The 14,212-nt window shown below is 39.1% G+C and overlaps 1 protein-coding gene across 6 annotated transcripts in view; it reads right to left on the reverse strand.

Annotated features, from left to right (window-relative positions):
- The window catches only part of CDK14 (cyclin dependent kinase 14), a 591,667-nt gene that overhangs the window by 38,341 nt on the left and 539,114 nt on the right, over positions 1-14,212 (reverse strand). The window lies entirely within an intron of this gene.

Below are 14,212 nucleotides of genomic sequence, written 5' to 3' on the forward strand. Positions count from 1 at the left end.
TGGCTCCCTTGCCCTCTGCCCTCCCAGCCCAGTTCACAGCAGTCCATTTGTCCCATTTGTCCTCAATGGGGACCTTCACAGGGCCACCCTCAAGCCTGTACTCCCCAGTCTCCTGCCTCCTACTTCTTCCCTCCCTTTCCAAAGTCTCTCTACCTGTTCCATGAAGCTTTCCCCAGGAATGCAGAGGTATCACTGAAACAACCACACACAAAAAAATCACTTCCCTTCAACACAAGGCTTAAATGATTACTAGAAATACACAGAGAAGAAATAGTTAATATAAAAATGAAAAAGTACTCATCAATACAAATACATATTTTTAGAGAAATCAGTGCTTAAGGAGACTGTTGCACCCAGTGCAATTTCTTGTACATATAAGAGGCGATAAATAAATACATATTGAGTGACTGAATGAATGAAGTTAACTTGGGACTATGGAATTTCAACAGAGGCTTTTGAAAACTGACACTTGGATGTTTTTGTTGGATTGCTTTAAGAAGATGCTCTTCTGCAAGAAAGACCATTTTGTCAGAATATGTACAATCTAATGTTGTCACGTGTTATAAAGTCCTCCGTTGAGGGTTTTCGAACAAGTCTGTTATGCTAATGCCACACGCCTACCAAAGAAGGCAGTGACTGTTCTCTTTCATGTGCCTCTTTCACAAGTTTTTTAAAAATAACAAACATTTGCGATACCAAGAGAAAAGTTAATCTTTCTTAAGTATCAAGGTTGGAGAAGGGAGAATAGCTAATTTGCTTTGTCGACTTCTGTGGAGATTTTATTACTTCAGTGTTTTATAAAAAAATGTACTTACATTTCATGTTGTCGTGCCATTTTATGAGCTGTTAATAGAAATTACTGACTCACAAATTGAAGGAAAAACTAAGACTAATATTTTATTTATTATGTTCTAGCCAAGTGCTGAACGCCAAGAAGAATTTAGCAGTATCTACAGCTTTGTTGTTTTAATATTCAGCTTAACTGTTTATTTTGTAATCACATCTTAGATTTAAAAAGCCATTTTAGGCTCATTTGGTTTTATTTATTAAATAGAAGTTGTCTTGCTCAAACTCTTTTGAAACAGTAAAGGTAAGGATTTATTAACAGGAGTATAATTAAAATAATGAAGAGGTTGAGTGACTCAATTGTAAAAGCATGATTTTGGTACCTTCACTCCATAGCTGTTTCAGGATTAGCCTATCACAGAAACAGCTTGTGCTGTTACCTAGAATCAAAATATAAACTCATTCCTCACTCAGCTCTGGTATTAAAGAAAAATGCACTGCTCTGAGCAAGAAACCTTGCATTTCAGGAACCTCACCAGTCAGGTTTTTCTCAGGAAATACGGTAACTTATACAGTGAATGTCTTGATTTCTAAAAGAAGTGAATTCAGTTTTTCAGTTTTACCTTCCACTCTTTCGAAGAAACCCACCCCTTAGCCACCTGCCTGTGCTGCCCTCAAAGCACACCCTGGCCATCCCACCACTGATCCTATGTCTGCAGCTCCTGGCTGAATCCTCTCTGTCCACCCATCCACTTTTTTTTTTTAACATCTTTATTGGAGTATAATTACTTTACTATGGTGTGTTAGTTTCTGCTGTATAATAAAGTGAATCAGCTATACATATACATATGTTCCCATATCTCTTCCCTCTTGCGTCTCTCTCCCACCCTCCCTATCCCACCCCTCTAGGTGGTCACAAAGCACCGAGCTGATCTCCCTGTGCTATGCAGCTGCTTCCCGCTAGCTATTTTCCATTTGGTAGTACAATAGCCTGGACTTACATATACCACCACCCACTTTTAACCCACAGTATCCATAATCCTGCCGACTCGTCCAGATCAAATTCCACCTCCATTATGAGCCTCCCAAGCCAGAAGCAGTGTTTGCCTGCTGAAAATATAGACACTGATTGTTCGTATGTCTTCATGTTACTTTTTTTGAATTGTCTTTCCGTGGTTTACGTGGGTCTCCATATCTCTGTCCCCAACTAGACTGTTAACTCCTGGAGACTGGGGATTCTGGAGACAGTCAATAATTTATTTTATCTTTTGTATCATATATACATTTATGAGTTGCCCTCAATCACATGACAAATGAACTGTGGCATAAGTGTATCATGCTTATGATAGGATTATGAAATAAAGAAGTGTGGGTATGTTATGTATGGCTTATAAAAGCAATTGCATTATTGTGTAGTGATACCTTCTACTCTGTAAAATCCATAGCATCTCCGTACCTAAGTGGAGTTGATAAATATAATAATGGAAATGAAAAAAGGAAATACCAAGAGTGGAATATAGTAAAAGGAGTTTGAAATAGACAAAGAAAATCTTTAAAAATATATACCGTGTATAGTGAAGATGTGATTACCTATAAACCTGGACAAATAAAATCAATAGATAATGAGAAGCTAAATGCAGGCTATAGGGTTCCATCACCTGTTAAACTAAACATTTTCATACAAGTATTTATAGGCCACAAGTTGATTATTTGGATTTATTCCCACTGCCTGTCATAGCACAACCTTTATATGTATAACACCCACATGGTGGCTGAGGACATTTCTGTCCTTTAAGTCTGGGTAGAACAGGTAGGGACCCTGCCAATTTCTCAAGCCATGGGAGTCCACAGCCTTCAAGATTTCTGAAAACTCCAGGGATGTGGGTGATACTTATGCTTTCAAGGCCCTGGGCTCTGGCACGCTCCCCACCTACTAGGACACACGCACTGAAATGCATGCTGAAACTCAGCTCGAGACAGATGCCCTTAGTGGAGTTTGTTGAACATTTGAGGAAGGCAGGGTCAAGAGCACATGGCCTTATACCAGCCAGATGGCTCCTTCCTCCTATTATCTTCTGCTTTTTTCCCTTTTCATTCTCTCTGTCCTGGATAAAGTCATTCAGATTTTCTAGAGGAAATCTTGGCCCCATCTCAGTTCCCCAACCTAAATGGATTTCATCTAAATGTAATCTCTATAATCATTATTTCTTCAGACAAAAGTAGTATCCTTCTTGAGACTAATTCTGATCCCAGCTGTTAAATACTGTAAAAATGTCTTCCCATTACACTCATGCATTAAACAAAAAAAAACAAAAAGCAAACAAAAAAACAGTACGTGGTCAAAAAACTGGAAACTAGAGGAAAGCCAGGAGCTCATCTGACCTACTGCTCTGCCTCTACAGCTCCCTCACTACCCGTGACTGAAGCTGCAAGCGTCCTATAAACACCACCATGGGCATATTCCACACTCCACAACAAGCTGCCCTGGGAAACTTCTGTTCCAGGCTGGCAACCCCAGTATCAATCCCACTGCCTGTCTCTGGATTCTTCCGTTTTTCCATAATACTCTGAATTCTGATGCACAGACTTATGCCCAGTTTTGTTTCCTTTTCTCTCTTCTTGAGACCATCATGATCTTCCACCCATGGGCCAGTTTCATTCTCTTTGCTCTCAGCACAGCCTCAGCTCACATCTGTCCAGACAGCAGGCTTGGGACAGTGCTTTAGATGATATGGAATTTGGATAGCTGGCCTATCGGTAATGGGTAATTAGATCTACTTAATAGTTCAGGTATCATTTCTGAATGTCCAAGTGTTCATGATCCTCATGATGCTAAGTTATTTATCTCTACAGAATGCTCTCTTTTTCACCACTGAGGCAACAGGCAGGAGGGTTAAGTAAGCGGACCACAGTGTTATCATGCTAAGTCCTTTAGTTAATAAACCAACCTATGGATATGAGCACCAGAAGTACCCCATTCCATACCTTCTAACCACCTTCATTTTTCTTGGCAAAACTGTCTCCACATTTCGTTTTTAATTAGAAAACACAGTATCCTATAGTTATGACACCAAGACAGCATTTTCTCTGTTTCCAGTTAAAGGAAATATAAAGATGCCAGAAAATATCTGCCCAAACTGTGCTGGTTTTCATTAGAAGGGTACTTTTAGAACCTAGTTACTACAATATCAAGTCCGTACTGTTCTAGCACAGAACTGAAGCACAGAATTGAAATAGGTGGGGTTTTTTGTTTTTTCTATCAACAGCACATCCCATTTGCTGGGTATTAAAGAAAATGTTCACAGATATTAAACGTTTTTCTCCTCCTTGGGAAAGGCACATCATTGAAAATGCAACGTAATTTCCATTCTCTTTTGGAGCCCTTGAAGTATAAGAGCATAATTTTCTGAGTTGCTTCAAGATAACCAGGACACTGAATGCTCCCTCCCCCTGCCCTGATCCCCCCGCTCCCCGCCCCATGACCTGACTACATCAGAACTGGAGAAAGATGTCAACCCTTTGGCCATCAGTTCTTTCCATCTGTCATGTCAGAAGGATCACTCATGCATACATCTGCCCTGGAATGGCCTCTCCTCCTTTTCCAAGGCAATGTTCATTATAATGTAACCTATCGTGGAAAGAACACATTACTTTGCAGACAAAACTACTCAGAGATTACAGAATATCTCATATTTCATTAACATGTAAATTGTGATCAATTCCATATCTCCAATGTAACAAGTCTGGAGTGCCATAGCCTAACTGGGTGTCAAAAACTTCTGTGTTTGGCAAATGGCTATCAAAAGAGAAAAAGAAAGTTTCCTGGGAGCTGTGTAACTCATAATGGCTTTGGAGAAGGATCGTAGCATCACAGATGTTAATTTAAGTACCAGACTAGATGCTTCTGTGGCCACGATGAACTCCAGAGTGGAGAGCCAGAGGTGTCTAATCAAGCATGCTCCTCGCGAGGTGGGACTCCACGCTGGATTACTTTTACATGACAGGGACAGTAGCCTCTACTTACTGTTTGTTCATGATGTGCCAGGAATCACAGGCATTAACGCCCATCTACCTGACCATTCTGCAAGGTCAGCATATGAGAGTATTGAGCACCTTCCAAATACTGGGCCAGTACTGGTCTAAGTGTCTTACATGGATCATCTCTGTCACTTCTCATCACAGCTCTGTGAGATGTGAATGTGATTAGTAGGCTATGCTTCCAAGGCCACAGAGTTAGTAAGTGTCAGAACTCAGATGGCTGACTCTGAAACCTGAACTCCTAATGGCCATGGCACAGTGCCCTGATGCTTCTCAGGTAACATGAGGCACTTGACATTGGTCCTCTCTCAACTAATTCTCCAACAGCTTTGTAGGATCAGTGTTACTATGCATACCTGGAAATGAAGAAAACAAGCCTCTGAGAGATTTAGGGACTTGCCCATGGACACAAAGCAAGAAATGACGCTACTGGGATTTGAACCTGGTCTGAGTGAATCTGAAGTACAAGCGAACCCACTGTGTGGCTTCTGACAGTGAGTCTCTTGCTTGTCACGAATAAAAGCTGATCATGGCCAGAGTTTAGGTGCTCATATCCCCAAATCCCACGGGACATGAGATCATTTTTAGTTAGACACTGCCTTTCATACTTACATCTTTTCTTCTTACAGAGAAAACATGAAACGTGTGATTCAGCAAGTTCCTGGATGAACCTTATCCTCCATCCTAATGTGGACTCAAATTCGAAACTCTCTTTCCACATGTTTCCCTGTTTGAAATGTTTTTGAGCACTTATGGTCCCTAAGTCACGAGGGTAGATATTAATCACTGGAGACATGTAATGCACAAAATATGGAGATAATAGCTGCTTAAAATAAAATATAGGTTGTCTCATCCAAATGAAGGCGATCCAAAAATGGCAAGTCAAACCACTAACATTTCCTTAAATGCTATTTGCATGTTCTCTCGTCTTGTCTACAGCTCTTTCGTGCGTCTGCTCAATGCTCCAAGTGCAGGTCGTGCCAAGAGGCTCGGCATAAACGGTTTCAAATGCACAGAATGTGATGGGAATCTCATTTGAAACCATATGGCCTTTCACAAATGCTCCAAATGGCCACTACTCAAAGGTACAAGATTTAAAAAATAATCCTGCCACCATTAAAAATATATGAATAAATAAATGATGGCAACAACTTCCTTTCCTCTACTGGATTCGTGGACAGGTTGGGGAGTATGAATTGCTTCTGCTCTGTGGCTGATTTTCAGTTCAGATAACTCATCTTTATTCATTTCCTTTCAGTCATGATAAGCCATATTGAGAGCAGCTGTGGGCAGGAGGAAAATAAAAAGGATCTCCTCACTCCCTCCTTCAAATCACTGTCAAACAGCCATTATAAAGAATCCATCTGGGCTCAGTGCTGTGCTGAGCACCCACGAAATAATAGAAAACAGGAGAAAAAACAGTTTAAGTTGACTCTAACAAAGAGATTTAAAAATTACCCAAACACATGTTTTCAGGCAAAATCAAACTCAGAAATGATTTAATGCAAAGTCAGGTAGACCAAGACTAAAGGAAAATTATACTTCAAATTAAATTCAAAACCCAAACAAAACAAAGTGTACTTTAATGCTGACGGGAAACACCAATCAAATGTCTTGTTACTAGGCAGGTAACTAGTAAGGAGTGGTCTGGTAGCCACATCTAGTAAGAGTTACGTATAAAGTTAAAAGGTGGTAAGTGAGTACCAATAAGCTAAGCCTTAAAATAGAAGAAGAATGAAATGATCATGAGAAAACAACTTGCACAAAGTGGAAAGAAATAAGAAATGTTCTTACATTAGTGATTGAGTTTTTATATCTGAAAAGTCTTTCCAGGTTTACAACAAAGCAAATGAATTGGGAATCAAAACTCAGTTTCGTTTCGTTTTTAAAAATTTTGGATGAATGATGAATATTTTTTGGATCAGGCTTGGTCTGAATTAGGAAGTAAATGCTTTTAGCATTTTACTTAAAATGATTTCATCTGTTTTAATATATAAACGCAATAGAAATCTTGTTTATAGATCATTCTACTATACTTCAATGACATAAAAATGGCTTCAGTTTCAAAGGGGAGACATGGCAAGTGATTACTGCATAAAATACTCAGTCTTGTTTATTTTATAGCATTTTTGTTCATGCCGTTTTAATGGTTACATGAACCAAATGCTTAGGCAACTGTGCCGAAGATGATTATGAATGAGAAACAAAGATATCTTAGAGGGCAAGCTGGAAGACTAACTGCTTTGCAAGTTTTCATGAAATGTAACTTGTAGGGTAAAAAAGAATTCTAAGTAGTGTTTGAAAATGACCAAGAACACATAGTGACTAAAACTCACAAAGAAAGTTTTAAGATGTTAGGAGAAAAACCAACAAAAAGACCATCATAGAACACACCAAGAAAATTCAAACTTTCCTACCTTCAATTTACTAACTAGAATTAGTAATGGTTTTTATTTCCTGTCAATCTCTGAACTCTCTGCCATTTTGACACTGATGAGTACCTGTTCCTTGGTGACAGTTACCCTTCTATGGCGTCCAAAATCTGATTCTCTGTCCACTCCTGCAATGCCATCTTTTCACTCTCCTTGGCTGGGCTGGTCTGTCTTCCTTCCTGCCCACTCTCTCTCTCCACTTACCTCCAGCAGTCCAAGATCCTAAGCTTTGCTCTCTCCTGGGGGCCCTCTCACGTATGTTGACAGGTCGCTTCTGATCATTCCCAAATCAACATATCCTTCCCTCAGTCTCCACACTGTAACTGACAGACACCAGCCTATGTCCCTCTCCCACTGTGTCAACTTCAGTATGGTCATAGCCACCTTACCACTGAGAGATCCACTCCTCCAGGCTTAAAAACTTTGACTCTTCAATTTTTTGAACTTTTTTCTCTCCTTTGGCCAATATAGCCATCAGTCATTGAGTCCTACTGATTTGTCTCTCTCTGTATTTTTCCTCTCAGTACAATGCAGGCTCTCATCACATCATACCTAAGTTATTACCATAATAACATTAACAACAGCTCAGTAATGTCAGCTATTATGTGCCAAGCATTGCTTTAATTGCTTTATATGAATTATCTCATTACACAGGAAGAAATCAAGGCACAGAAGTGAATTTATCTGACTGAGGTCACACAGCAAGCAGAACCAGGATATGAACCAAAGTTCTTCAGCGCTAGATTAAATTGCTCCTCAGAGAATCTCTCATCCAAGCCATGCTGCACACTACAGCCACTTTATTTTTCTAAAATAGTGTTTTAAATGTGACAGTATGTACTAGCAACCTCAATTACCCATACGTGTTGGCTCAAAATTTGAGTAAAAATTTCTGGAATTTTATCCTAAGAAAATAATTAGTAACATATGGAAAGATGTATATATAGGGATCTTCATTACAACATGATTTATAGTAGTTCAAAACTGGAGACAACTTTAATGTTCAATGGTTGACTACAGAGAACTGTGGCACATTCACATGAGGGACTATACACCGTTAACAGTGCCACTGCAGAAGAGTATTTGATGACATGGGAAAATGTTCAAGATTTACTAAGTGGGGGGTCGGGGGGAAGCAGATTATAAGTTATATAGAGCCATATAGAGTATGGATCCAATTTTGTTAAAAAAGGAAAAAGCCCAAACCCCAAACCAAAGCAAAACCAAAAAATCCAAAATATACCAAAATGTTAACCAAAATTGTTTCTAAGGTATTGGGACCCTAAGGGAGTTATTTTCATGCTTTTCCAAAATTTTATAATGAATATATGATACCTTGTTATCAGAGCCCCATCTTACGATAAACGTTATTTTAAAAATAATATTCAAATCCCACTATTTCTGTAGTATCGTTTCCCTGCTCAAGGACATGAAAATAAATACTTAATGTCTGTTACCCTAGGTTGAAAGTTTCTCTGCCTACAATTGAAGTTCCTTTGTCTAAGGCTTCTTGTTGGTTCTTCAGTCCCAACCTCTGAGTCCTTCTAGGAGACCATAGCCAAATTGATCTCTTCAGTATGCTTCTCTTACCCATCACCCACCAGCTAGCTCCGTGATGGGTAAGGCCGAGCCATAGCACTGCTCTATCACTCACACCTCACTGCTACAGGTGCATCAGTTCCTCCGTTGGATTCTTACAGTATAACTTGGATTTATTTAGAAACATTTGGTACTTCTTTCTAGTTTTACCATGTGTGGAAAATGACACTCAACCTGGCAGCCATACAGTTATTATAAAAAGTCATCATTACCATATACAAGCCAGGCCAGTGCTATTAATAACATTTCCCACATTTATGTGCTGCAGTTTTATTATTTACATGCTGGCCTTAGTTGCTCTTCAGTGTCTCCTACATCACATTGTTCACACTTGGGCTACAACACTTCCCACCTCAATTAAACAGATATATTTACATGTATGTTTCTCTTGCTCAATCGTCAGTTCCTTGAGCTCAGTAATAATATCTAAGTAAGCTTTACAGCTGTGGCACATAGCACATAGTAGTTACTCAATAAATATTTATTGGATGAATTACAGATTAGAGGAAATGGGTGAATCTGTATCTAAGTTGCTTGAGGAAAATCCAGGAAGCAACTTTCACATAACTGATGACCAGAATGCAACACCAAACACCAGAAATGATTAAAATCTCCATGAGTGATACTGTTAAAACTAAAAATATGTCCTATGCCCACTTAGCTTTGCCAGATATCTAAGAGATGCATAAAAGTTAACCTGAAAATGTACCCATCATATTAATTTCTTATATTACATGATTGTTACTACCTAGAGATTTAGTGATAAAATAGGTGAGGGGAGGAGGAAGAGAAAAGAAGAATTTTTACTGGTTGTGAAAATTCCCAAATGGTAACTCTAGTTGCTACTTTCCCCCCACTATATCCTTAATTACTGTTAAGTTGCTATGTATCTGCAGAAACCAAAAGATCATACCACGATTCACAAGACACAATGCTATATGAATAAGTGGTCTAGATGGGGAGCTATAATTTTCTTGTGGGGCTTTGGAGAAGCTGTAACCACATGAGGAAAGTCTGACTGGTTAATATAGCCAGTCAAACCATTGCTTGCATTTAAGAACACTGTAACCCCAAACACACAGACTTGGTTTTATATAATGCATGGGTATAACTCCAATGAGTCTGCACACTGCAAGGATTTTTCCATCTCATGTTGGCCCTAATTTCCATTTCTTTCGAGTACTTCACTCCTCTCTTTGAGCTCTATGGGTCCTAACATTACATCCTAAGTGGGCAAAACTGAGACTCCTCTTTCCATCTTAGCTACGACCATGAAATGTAGATATTTAGCTACCAGTGGATTCCGTCATCCAGCTAAACATGAACCTGAATCAAAGGGAGAATATGCAGAGAGAAAAGGGAAGCATTTTTCCTCTTCACCTGTGAATAATAAACAAAAGTACCCTTTTGGAACCCAATGGGTAACTCCAAGAGAGAAGCCATTCAAACCAGTTTTTATTTAGACTGTGGCAAAAGCATAGCAAACATTATTTAAAATACAACTCCTAAGAAACCAGAGAAATAAAAACCAGGAAATTAAAAAGGTATAGTTTAAAATGAAACCCTATCATAACATAACTCTAGAGTCAGGGAAACTCAGGTCCAGTCCCCCACTTTATAGACTAACCTCATTCCCTCAGGCTTTTCACAGGTGAACTTATGTTTTGCATGAATGAGAGCACGATGAGATCCATAGTTACCTGGATTTGAGTAACAACGAGCCACTGTGAGTATGGCCATTCTGTATGGAGAATATGATGTGCAGTGAATGGACTCTGGGATGAGGATGCTCCCCCTGGACCTGTTACTATGTTAGCAAATCAGACTCACTTTGGAACTGGGAATTTGAGTTCTGTCCCAAATTATCAGCCTGAAGATTGGGGTACGAGCAAGATGGGGGTGAGAATAAGGGCTGAACAGTATAGCAGAAGCAAATGGAGGAGTCTCCACAAGGGAACTCCAGTCTTAAGAACAAATTATGCTTCATGGGATATATGATCCTCAGGACATTCAGGCACTGAATAGGAAATATTAATAATGATACCTGTGTCCTTTAGTGGAGAGCTTTCCACATAAAATAAAAATACGTTATGTATTAATGAGGCAAAAAAATCAAGAAATATAACTCTTGTGTTCATTATAATAAAACCTAATTTGGATGAATGGCCTGAAAGACATATCTGAGTCAATATCTAAGCTGCAACACTCTTTAAATAGATACAATTGTATTATCTTTAAATAAACCAGAAGAGGGCTAAATTTGTCAAGTAGGGGTCTTTCATGGGCTCACCTGGACTTAGCATATTAACAGTAACTTTAACGTGCTTGAAAACAGTTTTCTTAATAGGATAAACACTGTCCTTTGTGTTCCTCTTCAGAACCTTTATTGCCTTAGCAAACTACTTTCCATAGATGGAGGAAAGGCCAAATTCACCAGGCCGTCTGCCTTACCAAAAATTATTATATACTAAAATTTAAATGTCTTAAAAGTTGTATAAATTTAGTAGTTCCATAAGTGTGTGTGTGCACACACAAACGCACCCACGTAACAAAACTAGCACCTTAGGCCTTTCTAGTTATCTTAGACCAACATGCAAAAAAATCACCAGCTGTCTGAAAAATAATATAAAAAGATTACATTATTTTGCTACAACAGCAAAAGTAAATGGAATGACAAGACTTCACCTAAATAGATAACTCATTAGCTGACCTAATATATTTTAATCTAAAAGGAGACTTGGAAAAGGGAAATACATTTTTTAAAATGCTTTAAACACAAACTGTCCCCTTGTAAACAACCAGCAATCAGGAGGTCTTACATCCCTGGCATTAGAGGGTTAAGACTCCACTAAATGTCTCTTCCACTTCCTCCCAACCAGAAGGTGTTGTAATTTTTTGGATTTATGAATTGGCCAGGCCAATCAGCATCTTGAACACAACAGACTCTGTCTAGATCTATACCTTACCTGCTGGGAAGAGACAAGTCCCCTCACACCTGGAACCCTGAAGCCCTTTAAGCTGCCTGCTCTGTAACCGTGGCAGCTGGGCCCTACACAGTTCTTCATCTCCTGCTACCAGGGCCTCACTAAATAAAGACTATAGTGCCTCGTTAACCAGCAACTGAGTGTGAAATCACTACATTGCAATTCCCTACTTCCTGAGTCAATCAAAATTTTTTTGCCCATTATAGATCTGGATGCATTGGGTCAATAAAGAGATGGGGAAAAATGGAGTTGAATAAAATGAATGTTTCAGGGCAATGGGAACACACTCAAATGACATATAGTGAAATTAGTTAGTGCATTCATATAAAACAGTTAAGAACTAGCTAACAAGAGACTTCTGTGGTGGCCCAGTGGTAAAGAAAACGCCTTACAATGCAGGGGATGAGGGTTTGATCCCTGGTCAGGGAACTAAGATCCCACATGCCACGGGGTCACTAAGCCCGCGCGCCACAACTACTGAGCTCGTGCGCCTCAACCTGAAAGCCTGCATGCTGCAAACTACAGAGCCCATGCGCTCTGGAGCCTGCACACCACAACTAGAGAGAGAAAACCCGCAGGTCACAACTAGAGAGAAGCCTGTGCACCACAACGAAGAGCCTGCGTGCTGCAACAAAAGATCCCGCACATCTCAACAAAGACCCGACGCAGACAACAATAAATAAAATAAATAAATAATAATTTTTAGAAAAGATCTAGCTAACAAAACCAAAACATGGTTCCTTAATGTCAACATGGTTACTTAATGTTGTTAATACTAAATGCCATCACTGTGCTTAGAACTTGCGCAGGATATATAATGGAGAAAAGTAAAGAGAGATACGCAGCCAAGAACAAGCTTTTGTCAGGTCTACAATTGCTAACAGATTAGAGTGTGTTTGACAAGGCACTGAGATTGTAACATACGTTGTTTTGAAGGAGTTTTAACATTTTATGCATTAGCTACATGCTGACCCAGAGGGCACAAGACCTTGAACCGTTAAGAACTATCGGAACGTCATATGCAATAATCAACAGGTCTTCTCGCCGCTTGGAATCCTGTGTGTGCATGTGCCCGAGGACTGAAGATGCAAGGAAGCTTGGCACAAGAGGAGGAAAGTCAAAAAGGAGTGAACACGAAGAAACAGGCTGTAATGTGTGCTGAACGCAGTGCTTTTTTCTTGAAGAAGCTCCCAATGCGAGGGGCATGTTCAAAAGAAGGTTTCAGAAGAGGGAAGGAATGTTTTGAAATAAAACTCTTTTCAACTTTTCATCCCACCTAAATAACATCTCTTATCTAGTACTACTTCTCTAGTTGCAGGGCTACTTACTCAATATCCTTTAATATCCCTTTCACTTATATTCTCGAAGATTCTTTTTCAAGAGTGCAAAATTGTTGTATGGCAAAAGTCAGAGTGTTGAAAGAATATTACTGTTAAAAATGAATTAGGACTATTGGGTCCATCCAGAGTACTTGAAAATCATTAGGCCATTAATACAGCGCAGTCTCCCTAAGAGTAAATTTTCATATATGGTGTGTTATGTCTTTATATAAAATTTCAACAACTTTTGCTGTTAGTCTGCAGACTCCTTATAGACAGCAGCTATATCTTGTCTCCCACAATGCCTGGCAAATAGCAAGAATTGAATAAACATTTGTTGACTTGTATTGCTATAAAGGAAATGGACAGCATAACATAATACTTCTAAGCAGGAATCCCACCAGCAGCCATGTTTACACTCCCCGCTTCATTGCTCCTCTGGGACTCCAGGGTGTCCCTGACCGACCGCAGTCCTCATGACTCTGGCCAGACTCAATGACTGTTGTCTGTCTTCCCCACAAGACTGCACCAGCACCAAGGCTTACTTGACATTGTAGTCTAAATATCCAGAACAGGACTGTACGTATAGGGGGCACTCTGCTTTCTACCCTAAGGCACCAAAGCTAATTATTACCTCACAAACTTCATATTCACCAAAGAAGCTGCCATCGTATCTTAGTAAAGGGACTGGAAATGCAGAATTCCTATATGAGTAAAATGTAATTATGTGCACATCACTATGTGATTTGCAAATTCTCTCTTAAAATGAATTATTTTGCATCATACAACTTAATTTTATCATTCACAAGTTATTCAGAACCTGGAGACAATTATTAGTTATATATGAACATATGTATACACATATATATCTGTAGACAGATAGACTGATATAGAAAATTTAACAGATACAGAAAATTTAACCCTTAGGTCTCTTTTTACTTCTTGACTGATTTCCTGATGGTGATTTTAATGTTAAACATGCTCATTTTAAGGTTAGACATAATTAGAAACGTAGATTAGAAGAATAAAGAATTCTATGAAGTATTATCATACC

This window comes from Stenella coeruleoalba, assembly GCF_951394435.1.
Source record: "Stenella coeruleoalba genome assembly, chromosome: 9".
In the NCBI taxonomy this organism is placed as follows: domain Eukaryota; kingdom Metazoa; phylum Chordata; class Mammalia; order Artiodactyla; family Delphinidae; genus Stenella; species Stenella coeruleoalba.